Genomic DNA, 13,593 nt, shown 5'->3' with positions numbered 1-13,593 from the left:
ATTTGAAGCTGGAATTTTTAAGTTCAGTCAGGACCCTAACCCCCTCAAGTTGGACTTTCAACTCGGAAAATTGGAAGTCCTCACTGTGCCTTAATAATCCAAGATGGCGGCATTGGTAAAACTGTAAAACGTGTCATCTGTACAGCCACAAACATGCCGCAGCTTTGTTTTTAACCACAAAAAGCAAAAAGAAGCCTTGAATTGTATTGCTAGAGATGCATTAATCCATTAAAGAATTCCTAAGAAGGCACAAACACGTTTAAGAGGTCGACTTTACAACGAAGCTCTAACTACCAGAGTGAGGCCTCTTATACTTGGATCAGCTGCATGCATTGGCATCTAAATAGATGAGTTAGAAAAAGTCATCCATGTACAGTTGTTATGAAGAAGGAACATATTCATATAAACCAACACATTTATTGTACCAGGCTGTAAACATTTTGATTGTTAAAGTTGGGAATTTCTACAAGCATTTTTCCAATTTTAAAAAGAAGGGACTGCTTTTTCTTTTTGCACCAGTAAAGGACCTGCACTACCTTCACTTTAAAACCGGTTATCCTCCAGGCTAAAGAGGTCTGAGTCTGTCACCAAAAATTAAAGTGGTCATATGAAGTACAGAAAAAGCAAATGGCTTTAATAAAGGTGTGATGAGTTCTGCAGTGAGGTCTCTACCTTGAGTTTATCAGATATTATTCTACTGTCCGGTTTGGAGATCATGTGGTTTATTTAATTACAGGGGTGTATTCCATTCTGTATACCGTATGTGTGCCATCTGTATGAGCTGAACATATGCTGCTGTCCATTTGCACTATAAAGTGTTGGGAAGCTCAATACTTGCATCAATCGAGCACATGTTCGCTTGTTCATTATGTGAGTTTACTACCTCCTTACCATGAATAATGCATGCGTCCAGACTTCCTCTCTCAGAAGCCTCTCTCACTCACCGTTGCAACATATGAACCTATTAATGTTAATAAAAACTACATGTGCATATGTGATCACTAGGCCATAAAGTTTTAAGTTCGGAGGAGTCAATGAAAAATGCAAAGTCACACTGTGCAGGCCTCTCTCCTTCTCTTTCTTTATATCTCAGTGCAACAGCCTGCATCGAAGGGACATGTGGCGCTGCAATTAGCTCTGGCCGATTCATGGATGTGGAAACTATGCCAGTGCTCAGATGGGTACAATTAAAAACAGATGCCTCTCCAGCTAATAGGATGTGCATGTGTTTGCGTGTGGCACTGAGATACTGCTACAGAGAGCGAGAGAAGGTGCGGCATATGATGGGAACCAATGCAAGCTTTGCTACTTCAGAACTAATCTGCTGGGCTCCCTGCTGCTTCAGATCAGAGAAGAGGGATACGATCCCCGACCCCAAGGGGGCGAAAGCTTGCTGAGGAGCAGAGATATCAGAAAGCAGGGTCGGAGGGAGGGACGATGGCTGGATGGAGGGAAGGAGACTTAGTGGTAAGAGGAGAGGCTGGCAGAGGGTTTCTGAGCGAGGGTGGGAAATGGAGGGAAGACAGAAAGCAGGTAAATAAATCAACAGAAACCTCAGCAGGTCATAAGCCTTCTGAGGTTTGTGGTGTAGAAGTATTGGTTTCTCTGCAGAGACAGTTATGCTCTTAGCAATTATTACAACATCTTGTACAACATACTGGATTCATTTCCACTCTAGATCTCACTTAACCTTGAATGTATTGATTTAGCAGCTTCAGGAGGAGGCCAGCATCTTTCTCAACCTTAACATGGAAAAACAACTCCCAAACACATCCCGAGTCTATAGTAAACACTTTTATTATCACAGAGATAACAATGCATGTATGTGACATTGTGATGAGCTCCCAGACACAAGCTGCTCTACACTACCTACAGCAGTGGCTAAAGAAACAGGTTATTACTATCAGGAACTCGTAGAGACCGAAACGTTTCATGCATCTATTAATGTGGACTTACAGCTAACTAGGCCTCTTAGTTAGCTAGTTTAGTGTTTTCTGTTAATTTATGTTGTAAATTTATGTTGCATGTAGCACCTTGGTTCCTGGAGGAACGTTGTTTCGCCTCACTGTGTACTGTTAAACTGTATATGGTTGAAGTGACAATAAAGCCAACTCGACTTGACTTGACTTGACCGCTCCATTATTTATTTTAAAAAACAACAACATAAACACTAAATATTATAAGCTAAATAATCAGCCAAGCTTGATATTTTTTTCAAGGCTTAAAAACAAAAAAAAACCCTAGCTTATAAACATCATGATCATTTCATTTCATGACTCAGAAATCTTCCAACTTCAGGTATAAAAGGAAAGATTACTGTTGTAAGATGTGCAACCAAGATGTGTTTGTGCAATGTGATAAATTATCAATATACATTTATTGCAATTAAGCTTCCTCAGCATGCAGTTTAAAGTTCTGTAGCCCATATAACAACCATGCTAGTCTAGTGCTAGTTTTGGCTAGCAGGTAGCGTTTATTACCCTTGATCGTAACACATCAGTAATGTGACAAAGAGGAAATACTTTTTTCTTCATGAAAATAAGTACACAACCTCTGGGTGCCAAAGACTTTTAATGAGTCTCGTGAACACTTATGGCTGGCTCTATAAGTGTTTCAAACCCTGTTAGCTTCCATGTTAAAATGCCTGAATGCAACCAAATAGCTAGCGTTAGCTGACACCCATAGCCAATGCTAGACCATTCACAGCGACTACTCCATCTTTTATCTCCAGTGTATACTGAGAATGGACAATGACACCGTGCTCCACAGATCTAACTAATACTTAAGCTATCTTTCTATGCTATACTTGACTCATACATCGCAATCTGCAGCAGAGCAACACTTCCAATAAACAACTCTCTGGTAAAAAAACAACAACAACAACAACCTTTATAGTAATAAGTGAGAATGTGAGAAACACAGCATGACACCAGGAGGTAAAGAGCAATAAGCTGATTGAGGCAGGTGCCTCACAGCCAACACGGAGGTATAAAGACTGAAGAGAAGGAAGGTGAAGCAATGCACAAGTCAACAAAGGTTATCTGGGACAATTTTAGCAGTAAAGAGCAGACACTGTGTGATATATAACAGCCTTAAAGATGTAATGGTGACACTACAGAGAATGGAATAAGGCCACCGAGGGAGGATAAGAGGGGCAAGATTTTGAGCTTTCATTGTTGCGCTGTGTGACTGAAGGATAATTACTGTTGCGAGAAGAACAGGAGAATGAGTGCATTTAAAGTGTCTGTACCGTGCAGTCCCTCTGCTTCTCCTGCCAAGCTAAGGCCCAGCCATGTAGTAGCTCTGTCTCTTTTCCCCTAAACAGCTTTGTGAGTTAAAAGCTCTTGGCTCTGAGTTTGTTGCCAGCTATTTGAACAGACTTTTGCAGGCCTTCCCTACCCACAGAGGAGTAATACCCTCCGACTAGGTGTACATAGGTGAGTGCATACTACAGTCGTTGTGAATTAATTACTAGGGACCAATAACGTATTTCTCCTGGACAGTCGGTTTTAAAGTGTGTGACAGTGTCGTACGTCTCAGTCTGCAAACACAGAAGGGATTTGTGGGTATACTTACTGGGTCAGGTTGCTGGAAAGTAAATTAGGCGGAGAGAAAATACTCTGGGTGCCTGAGACAGAAAGGTTAATGGCTTTATGAGATTGCAGTGACATATTATTGCAAACACCTCAGAGCAAACAAATTATTTGATTGTGATATTGAAGAATGTAGCAGTTGTTCCTGCCTGTTAATGGAATATTAAATCCACAGGGTGTGGACATGTGTAACTGTGCCTTACAGTGCCATGTACGTACATCCTCGTATTGTTTTTGTAACACTTTCCAACGACATTTTTAGGTTCTTGGTGGTCTACCTCAACAGTAGCATAAGGATAATTAGCTTTTTTCACTTATTTATTCAACAGATTTATTACTATGTGTGAAATTATTCAGTGAAATAAGTAAGTACACTTTGGACTCAAACACTTGCGTTACTGTCTGTAGTGCAAAAGGAACATTTTGTAGCAAGTGCAAGCTAAATTGTTAGTTTTGCGGTGGTACTAAACAACACTACAAAGAAAATTACTTCAACTGATTTACATCAATGGATGTAAAAATTATTGGTGGAAAAAACTGCAAGCTTTTTAGTAGTGTACTTGAAGAACAGAAGCTTGCTTTTCCTTTGTTTGTGTATTTAAAGATAATAGCTGTAAAAAAGCATTGGTGGAAAAAAACTATGTACACTTTGGCCTCTTAAGTTAGCGTCGTATCCGTTATTAATTTAGCCTCTGCTTCTAAACAAGCAAAGCAGGTTGTAAAGTCTATACACAGCATGCAGAAATGATTTTGGAGGCAGATTTTTACAGCAAAGATAGAAAGAAAACTGGATTCAAAATCAAAACAAAGACCACTGGAAATAAAGGTGATACAGATATATTTCTTGCACGTGCAAGAAATACAAATTTAAAAAGCATAATACAAAAGTCTGATGCATCCATAGCTTACCTGATTTTTGAACCACAGAATCGGCTACGATACACTGGAAAGCTTAGGTAGAGTTTTAGGCAACATAAAGAACGATAGTGAGATCAGCCTGACTGTGAAACGCTCAGAATATGAGGCTGAGAATTTTAACACTGATCCTAAACATAACTGGATGCAAGTAAAAATAAATGAGTGGCTAAGATGTTGGATGTCAAAAGACTGGAATCACTCAAATTCCCTTCATATGCAGGATTTATGGCTTTCCTTGCATATACAACTCATTTTAAATCCCCCAACATTTCAGCTGGATTCAAATCTGGGCTTTGAACAGGCCATTCTATAACTGTGCTCTCTTCTTTTTGAGATTTAAGATGCAGAATTCATACTTTGATGGAAAAAATATGATGAAAAAGTTAAAAAATCCCCACTGGGTGTACTTATTTTTTTTCCACATCAGTGTAACAATGTATTCCCTGTAAGTCTCAACGCATTGTTTTCCCTTGTGGGCACCAACTATTTCATTTTAAAGTAGCTCTCTTTTGAAAATCCAGACAATAGAAGAAAAGAATCTGAGGTGGGTGTCTGCAGGGACCCCAGGGGCACATCAAAGGGGCGGTTGACTGGTCAGTTATGCAGAGAGCTGCAGTAATCAAGCACAACCGGCTTTAATGATGTTGGAACACACACATAAACACATGAATTCTGCTCAGGACAGCAGCTCCCACCGGGGCTTAACAACCGCAAAACTGACCTCTAACAAAATAGCATCACGGCTTTAGGAATGAGCTGCGTGCAGGCATGGATGGTCCATGCAGGCTCAGGTATCAGGTTTCCCTGGTGGGCCATTACCTCTGATGCCTGGCTAGGGTCTATCAAGTGTAGGACATCAAAATCACAGCTGTACATGCAGACACGCACTTACAGGCCCTCTGCCTCCTCAGATTGGCCTTGGGATGTCAAAAGGGGGGAATGAACATCGACCGGCAGAGACCATTTGTCTCAGTAGTGGAAATTTTAGCCCCACAGTGTCCGCTCTCCCCCTTTCCTCCCCCTCTCTCTCTCCGCCTCCTCTCAGGCATTTTTGAGGTGTCTGAAGGTAAAAAGCAAGACGGGTGGACATGATGTTTTGGCTGACTGACATCAGATCGGCTCCCCACATGGGTGGAGAAACAGCCTGTTTCTCTGTGGTTTATGAGGATGTGAATAGTGAACGGATGTAAAGCTGTAAATCTGTCTGGGAGCACAGGCATCAGCTGGCTGTACCTAGGGGTTACCGTTGTTAGACTATACTTTAACTAAAGTGACTGCAAACAGCAGAAGGTGACGATGGAGCAAAAAAAAAAAAAGAAAAGTTTTATTCAGCGAGCTGGGAATTCCTGGCAGGCATCAGCCACCAACTGTGGATACATGGCTCTGCAGTGGAATAGTGACGGAGGCAGATGTTTGGCTGTGTTACGAACCTGGTAATAAGACAGGCATGTGGCTGTGTTGCATCCAGAGGAGCAGGTGCTGCCACCACACTGCCATTACCATCTGCACTGATGAGATCAGGGACCCAGCCGTGCTGGATGTTTGATGATTATTATCCCTTAAAGTAAAATATAAAATAAATAATCATGCAAGCTGGTGAAGTCGGGAGTATCATTTTTATCTCCCGCGATTTCACTGTAAAATTAGTTTATTGTCTCATTTGGCCCTGGCAATGTGATATTCACGCCTCAAATATGTCTCTGCAGTAAGCACTAGCCAGTCTGCCAGTATGAACTGAAGTGGATGGATGAGGAAATGGTGGAGGTTAGGAGAATGGTGAAGGGATAGAGGGAAAGAAAGATGCAGAGTGATGGAGGAGAGGATGTAAAAAGAAATGGGATAGTATCCCTTTAATGTCCTCTGACGTCATGATGATGCAGATCTGCCGGGCTGGGTGCGAGCGTAGGAAAGGAGGAGAGTGATGCCGACAAAAAAAAAGAAACTCCTCAGCACTATTTTTTTAGTCCCCTTGAAGAGAAGAAGGAACACCCTTTATACAAGAGGGCGGATTAACACCTATTGTCACTAGCAAGTGAATATGTCAACGAAAGCACGCTGAACGCCACACGCTTTAATAGAAAAAGCGACCATATTGAGGTCAGAGGAAAGCGTTGCCAGGGCGACCGGCTTGCTAGGGAGGACACTGCGGCGCGCGTCACACGCCGGGGACGAGCGTAGCTGCCTGCTTGCGTGCGTGCCTTACGAGGGTGCGCACGTGCGCGAGCGCGCGACGGCCAGCCGGAGCGGTCACGGCATCCTCGCAGCAGCAGCAGCGGCAGAGGCAGCATCCTTCTCTTCGAGACTGCTGGAGCACCGCGATTTGTGCGTCCGCCGTTTCTGATACAAGCTAAAGCGAGCCGAGCCGGAAGCTCGGCAGCGTCTTGGCTGTCTTTACTGGGATTTATTTTGGATTTATCGTCGACGTCCTAGGAAAATAAGAAGAAAACACAGTCCGAGAGAGTAAACCTGAGTAGCTGAGACCACTGGTCAACACAGGTGATACTTTCCGGCTGTCAAATCCGCCGAGTCCCCGCAGACACGTCCGGGTTATTTCGGGGTTATTTTGCAGTTTAAAGGCCTCGATAAAAAGAGACATTGGTCCTGTGGCACGCTGGACTGTCAGCAGAGAAATTCATTTCTTGCGGGGACCAACCCGAGCTCGGCTGCTCGTATGGAGAATCCTACTAAACCGAGCTGTTTGTGGTGGGTATTGCAGTAGAGGCAGCTTTATTTTTGGGATTCAGTCTCCACTCTGTCATCGTCTCCAGCCATGAAGTCCCACCTGCCGGCCCGGTTGGACTGAACGAGGTAGAGCTCTGCCGAGGGGGACCTCCCCCCTCCCCTCCCTCCCCAAAGTATTTGCGCTATTTTCTTTTTTTTTTTAATTTGTTTTCATTTTTATCTTTGTTTTTCCCGCGAGCTGGCGGAAGGTTTAAGGAGAAGGACGAAATCTGAAGAGAACAGCAGTGGGAATCTGGCGCCCTACCAGCACCCGTGGATCCCACGTTAACAGGTAGGCTAAGGTTTACACGGTGGATGCTGATTGAGGTTATTCTCACTGAAAATTCTTCGAATTTGATTCATATCTAAAGTGTGTGTCAGCAGCTGAGTGAGAGGATGCATTGACCCCCACCCCTAAAAAAAACATGGCTGGAATGAATTATATGTTGTGTTACTTGCAGTCTTTTTCCCCCAGCATGCTTTAAAAAAAAAAAAGTATGTATATTTGCTGTGGACCTGTTGAGAATGAACCACACTTCGTGCAGATGAGCTCCTCCATAATCACACAGAAGATGCATCCGCTGTGCCATTAATGAGGGACCTGCACTCAGAGCTCTTCTGGTGGGATGAGAGAAACAGAGGCTGCCATTCGGTCAGGCTCAGCTTATTCCTGTGCCCCTGGATTACATGCAGCATTTGTTGCATTTTCTAATCAATAGAGCTTCTCTGAGATTGCAGAGAATTGCTCATTGTGCCTTTTTTTTTGGCATTATCTGGAAGATAGAGATGAAGGAGGAAACCATGGGAATTCTCGCAAGCAACTTAAATTGAGCCTGTTTTCATCTGACCTTTATTCTCAAAAGACCCCAGGAAGCGCCTTGGCCATGAGAACATATTCCCCTAAATGCTCCCCTACAAACACGCACACACACACAGATAAATGCACACAGACACACAGCACGAAGAATGGGGTGCATTTATATGCTGTGGCTGATGTTGTGGGGCATTCGGATCAGCAGGGCCTTCTAGATGATAGAATTCAACAGGGACAAGAAGACCTCTGTTCTTATCTACAGCAGAGAAGGGGAAGGCTCTCCTTGGTTTAGGCAGCTATCCTGCCCTATATAGCAGATAGGGACATCTCCTCTGTGGGGAGAAAGCATTTAAATGGAGGCAGAGGGAAATATGTGGAAATGTGTCCTTGTGCTAAATAGATGTTGTCACAGAGGAGTTGTTATTTACCTCGCCGGCAACCAGCTAGAAACTTTGAAGACCCGCCGAGATGTTTAAGGGGGATAAAGGTGGCGTGCTAATGCAGTCTGTTGAGGAATTGCAGACATTTGTGTGAGCGAGCAATACGTACACACAGAGAGAGATAAAAATGAAATAGAGGGAAAGACATTAGTACATCCTAGCTCCATTGTTACAATGCTCTCGGTGCTCATTGCAGCTGAGCACCTGGCATTGCAGAGTGTATAAATGTAAGTATAAATATGTATATGAAGATCAGAATCTTTTACCCTTAAAAAATTGGCATTAGTCGGCCTCTAGATGTTATCGCTGTCATCTCGAGGTTTGCTGGTCGGGCTGAGTCACATATGATCATATTCTGATTGGTTGGACAGCCAGAGGTATAACCTCTGAAGGAAACGTTACATTAGCAGCACTCTGGGTTGGATCCATGACCATTTACCCAGTATACGGTCTTGGGGGTGGCTGAAGCTGGTCTGAGACAGAGCAAAAGGTGGATCCACCAAGATCCTTTGGAGGAGGTGGTCTCGGTATGGTTCCAAACAAACTCCATCTGTCCAATGAGGGGACTCATTCTCATGTGGTTTGTAGTCATGCATTTTTGTTTGCTTGGATTTTTCTCTGTGTGAGAACAAACCAAACCACAGGAAGAAGCTACAAGTTAACAAACTCATCAAGTGATTCGGACCACAGTAAACGAACTATAGGTGTCAAAACACCCTAACTGAACAAACTTATTGGATAAAAGCTTGTTAATCTCAAATCCTGAGCAAATGAGCATGTCCAGAATAATCATTCTTTCTGCCACTTAGAATGACCATAATTGATCAAATGGAAAGTTCTGTTCATTGTTAGCTTTGCAAAGTGGACAAAGGGAAGTGTACTGAGGTCAAAGACAAAAGGGGCCAAGCACTGTTTTGTGGTTGTGTAGACTTCAACACAACCAGATAAGTCACACCTTGCCTGCCATTGGAAAGAATGCAGGTTGAAAGCACTTTGTGTTGGCTTCCCTTTGTAGACCCGGAAGCTGTGTCCGCCTTTGATACTCTCCGGTTAAAATCATTTGTTTTACCTGTCCATACATGGGCTGTTTCTCAGAACCACAGATTATTGGAAAAGAGGGACATGTTAAATAAGACTGTCTGCATAACATTTTTTTTCTGAGGAAAAAACCCCAAAAAGGCCAAAGAGTCAAGCGTCAGCTATATCTCACTTCAACAAACAAAACAGTAGATCCTCTGAAAATGGCTGGCCAACTTTTGTGCTTCAGGCCTGAGGCTTTGGGAGTAAATATATCAGAGTTGGCACATATTTCAGTGTCTTTGGCATTTAGCATCTTCTCCAGCTCTGGAATTTGCCAGTAGCAGCAGCTAGACCCAGACCGAGCTGGATGTGAAGCCTTCTCTCCCCTTAAAAACAGAAAAGCATGTAATGGGGCCTGTTAGCCATCTTCATCTTGTGTTGGAATCACCAGTTACCGTAGTTCTGTTTTTGGAAATCTTACAAACATGGGCAGAAGGTCAGCTGTCCATTGGTGTTGCTTTAGTGTAAAATAACTAGGTTAAAATGATTTAATATGCTGGGTTTTTATGTTTATCTATAATTCATTGAGGTAAAGCAGGAGAGCAGGTAGAATGCAGTCAGTGCTCTGCTGTCGATTCAGTTAAGCAGATTTTTGGTTGAAGCATTGTACAGTATCATTTCACAAATAGATTTTCTTTGACTGACCACAGCTCCACAAGATACGATTGAGTGTTTCTGCCATATACTGTTCATCCATTTATGGGAACTTGTTATATACTTTTGTTTGCAAGAAATCATACATTTTTTATTGGTGTTTCTGTGTGTGTGTGTGTGTGTGTGTGTCCTTATCAAATGCATGCAGAACCCATGAAATCATTGCTCAATGCCAGCCCTCCCGGGCAAGATGCAGCAGAGCCAGAGGCAGATGGGGCTGAAGTGTTCAAAGCATGCCGACGGGTAGATTGATGTCTCCTAGCACGGGTCGCTAAGCAGTCAACAGATGCAGGGCGGTGTTGTGACAGAGTGCGATGAAATGGTCATCACGATCACACGCTTTCACAGCGCTTTAAAAAGCCCTACCTGTCAGTGTTACTGCGTCTGATTTTGTCCCTCACTGTTTATTTTTTGCTATTGACAAATCAGTGACAGCAGGTTTCCCAGTGGGTTAGGAAGCCGCCTCGCTGTGGAGTAATCGGAGCTGCTGCTAATTTTAGGCTGCGAGATCTTCAGCGTTATGACAGCTGACGCGCTGTCTGGAGAACTGGAGACTCATCTGATGAATGCTGGGGAAATTAAATGTTTGTCTAGCAAAGTTGGAATGAATTAGTAAAGCTGGCTGTACACAGAAGTCCCCAGGGAGGTGCTGTTGTTCATACCTTCCTTCTGTTAGAAGAAGTTTGTATGTGTGTCACTCGGTACTTTGAAGGCGCATGAAGACATTTTTAGGACTACTGGAAGAAATTAAAATCTGCATACATGTGAATTTGCCTTCTACTCTCCAGCTAACTTTAAGCACTGTGACAAACTGGACAATTATTGGATGTATAACAGGGAAATATTAAATAACTGTGGCAGCCTGTTTGCACATATGAAGGATATAAGACTCAGAGGAGCGTGGAACATAGAGTTAATGGATGTATCACTGAATCTCATTACGCCTTCACGGGACTACGTGGCCTGTAAGCACATTCTAAATTGATGACCAGTCGTTGTGATCTCATCCGGGTTACTGCTAATCACAAGCCGAACCTGTTTTCTCTGTTTTACTGATTGACTGTGACGCTGTTGAAACGGACTAGCTCAACAGTGGATCCGCTCTTTAAACCGGAAAAGCTTGAAGAATTGGAAGAGGCTGATTAAAATGGGAACGTGCCTCTTCTTAGTTCTTGAGGTAGAGTGGCTCCTGTCAGTCCAAACACAGGTCGTTGCTACGTTAGTGGAGGTGCGTCGCTGCGGCAGATTACAAAAAAGGACAAAATTAGCAAGCTGATGGATCAAAGTAAGAAATGGAATAAAGGGCGCTTTGCAGCGTCTGAATCGACAAAAAGGTGGGCATTACAAAATGTTTAATAGTCAGAGTGCGCAGACACTAAAGTGCATTGGTTTCTGTGAAGAGCGGGTGACGCACAGCTAGATTACCTAGCATGGTTTTCTGGATCGCTTGTTAGTTTATTGGACACATGAGCACAATCCAAACTGGTGTGTTATGTTACTGTACTCAAACATGCTGACAATATGATCTTGTCCAGCAGGACAAGATCATATTGTCCCGCCCCTCCCTGTGAGCAAAAGCTCTTCTTATTGGCAGTTCTTTGCAAACTGCAGATGTGAGGGGTTTGTGAGCTGAATGTTTAAATGAGGGCGGGCCCCTCTCAGTGAGGTCACACAGAGCCACTAGTAGAAAAAACAGTCTAAAACTGAGTGTTTGACCAGGCTGAAATCAAGGCTTTTTGGATCAAATGGATTGTAGACATATGGCAGAGGACAAATAATAATGATAACAATGAGAATCGGTCCACTTTGACACAGGTACAGTACAAGGACAGGGAGGACGCAGGCACCACTGTGTGTGGCAATTAGAAAGAAGTGAATTGTTTACTTGTAATTATTGACAAAAAACAAGTGTAAATGGACTCTCGCTCATTGCCGATGTGTTTGTCCAGTAGACCAGCACTAATAGGACACTGCTCTCTACACATGATGTAAGATGAGTTTTGGACTGCTTGCGCTCTCTGATAATGACAGTAGGCTTTTGTATTATCATATATACTCTGCACGACTCCTTTAATGCCTCATTTCTCATTGACATATCCATTTATTTTTCTTCGGCATCCATCTGTGGCAGTCATTCATCTGCTTCAGAGGAGTCTGGATGTTTTCGTCTTCTTTTTTTTTTGTAACGGACTCTGTGTCGTTGCTATGGCAGCATCATTTTGGAAGGCTAAGCCCCTCAAAGATTTCAAACGTGAAGGTCTTCTTTTTTTCCCCCCCAGTTCCAGTTGTTTGTAAGAATGCACCAGCACATATTCTTGTATAGGTAATAAATATAATAAATAAATAAGTAAGTAAATAAAATAAACAAATGACATCACCATATTGATTGCTGCAATGCCCAAAATGCTGCAGGCTGCATTTTTTCTTTATCCATGATAAAGCCAAATAAACAATGTTCCCTGGTGCTGTGCAGAAGCTTGACACGAAATCATTATGACCAGATATTTTATTCCATTAGAAACTTGCAAGCCTAAGCACCAGCCTGTCTTTTCCGGTATATACAGTGAAGTAGGAGGTTCTTTCCCTCACACATTAACACACATGGGGCCTTTGCATTTAAAGGTAAGAGTTTATATTCTAGAGACTGTTCTGTGATGTGCGTAGCTCCATGTTGTGTGCTCAGCCTGCCAGTGTGTCTTGTTTTGTTGCTATTCTCACAGAGTGCTGCTCTCCCACAGTGCCACCACAGAGGCCCATCTCTCTTCTTTGAAACTGGTGAAAGAGATCTTTGATGGCCGGGGTGCAAGATGGAGATAAGGTTTTAGAGCTGTTATTCGTCTTACTTCTTTTCTTCCTCCCTCTTCCTCTATTTCTTCATATTGCAGCATTTTCTGCTGTTTGTCACTTGTTAATCTCTCACTCACTCTCACACTCACACAAGCTTGCACACTCCTCATTTTTTTTCTGCCTTGTGCTTGTCTTCAAACCCTCGGGCCGTCTATCAACCTGAGGCGTTCAGCACTCATTAAGGTTAGATCAAGGTCGAATGATCCGACACATTTTTGTGGAGGGGAGGGGGGTGAGAACCAAAAACCTTGCTCTCCGAGTCTCCTGCCGACAGCAGCAGCAACCTTCACATCACTGCTCCTCCTACCCCCTGCTAGAACCAGGCTGACCACCGGCCAAGATCAATGAACATTTACTCCTCTTATTTCTTTAGAAAGATAAAAGCCAAAGGAAGACACAGAGACTGTGAGAAACCACCCAGAACACCCATCGGCCAGCTATCGGGATAGCTAACATCCCACTGACGGTTTCACAGAGCAGACTGGCTCCAGCTCAACATTTCCTCTTAAACAGAAAACATGCAGAG

At 43.2% G+C, this 13,593-nt stretch overlaps 1 protein-coding gene across 2 annotated transcripts in view; it reads left to right on the top strand.

Annotated features, from left to right (window-relative positions):
* Window positions 1-6,440: 6,440 nt before the first annotated feature.
* The window catches only part of nlgn2a (neuroligin 2a), a 242,658-nt gene continuing 235,505 nt past the window's right edge, over window positions 6,441-13,593 (top strand). The window contains exons 1-2 of one of the 2 annotated variants that reach the window (XM_042227759.1): window positions 6,441-7,319; window positions 7,432-7,524. The gene's annotated coding sequence lies outside the window, so the exon portion shown is untranslated. Of the gene's footprint in view, window positions 7,525-13,593 lie in introns of both variants that reach the window. The other variant, XM_042227760.1, reaches the window with a different exon arrangement.

This window comes from Haplochromis burtoni, unplaced genomic scaffold, assembly GCF_018398535.1.
Source record: "Haplochromis burtoni strain Fernald_Lab_line unplaced genomic scaffold, NCSU_Asbu1 Contig_279, whole genome shotgun sequence".
Taxonomy (NCBI): Eukaryota; Metazoa; Chordata; class Actinopteri; order Cichliformes; family Cichlidae; genus Haplochromis; species Haplochromis burtoni.
This window is presented reverse-complemented; position numbering and strand designations above follow the sequence as displayed.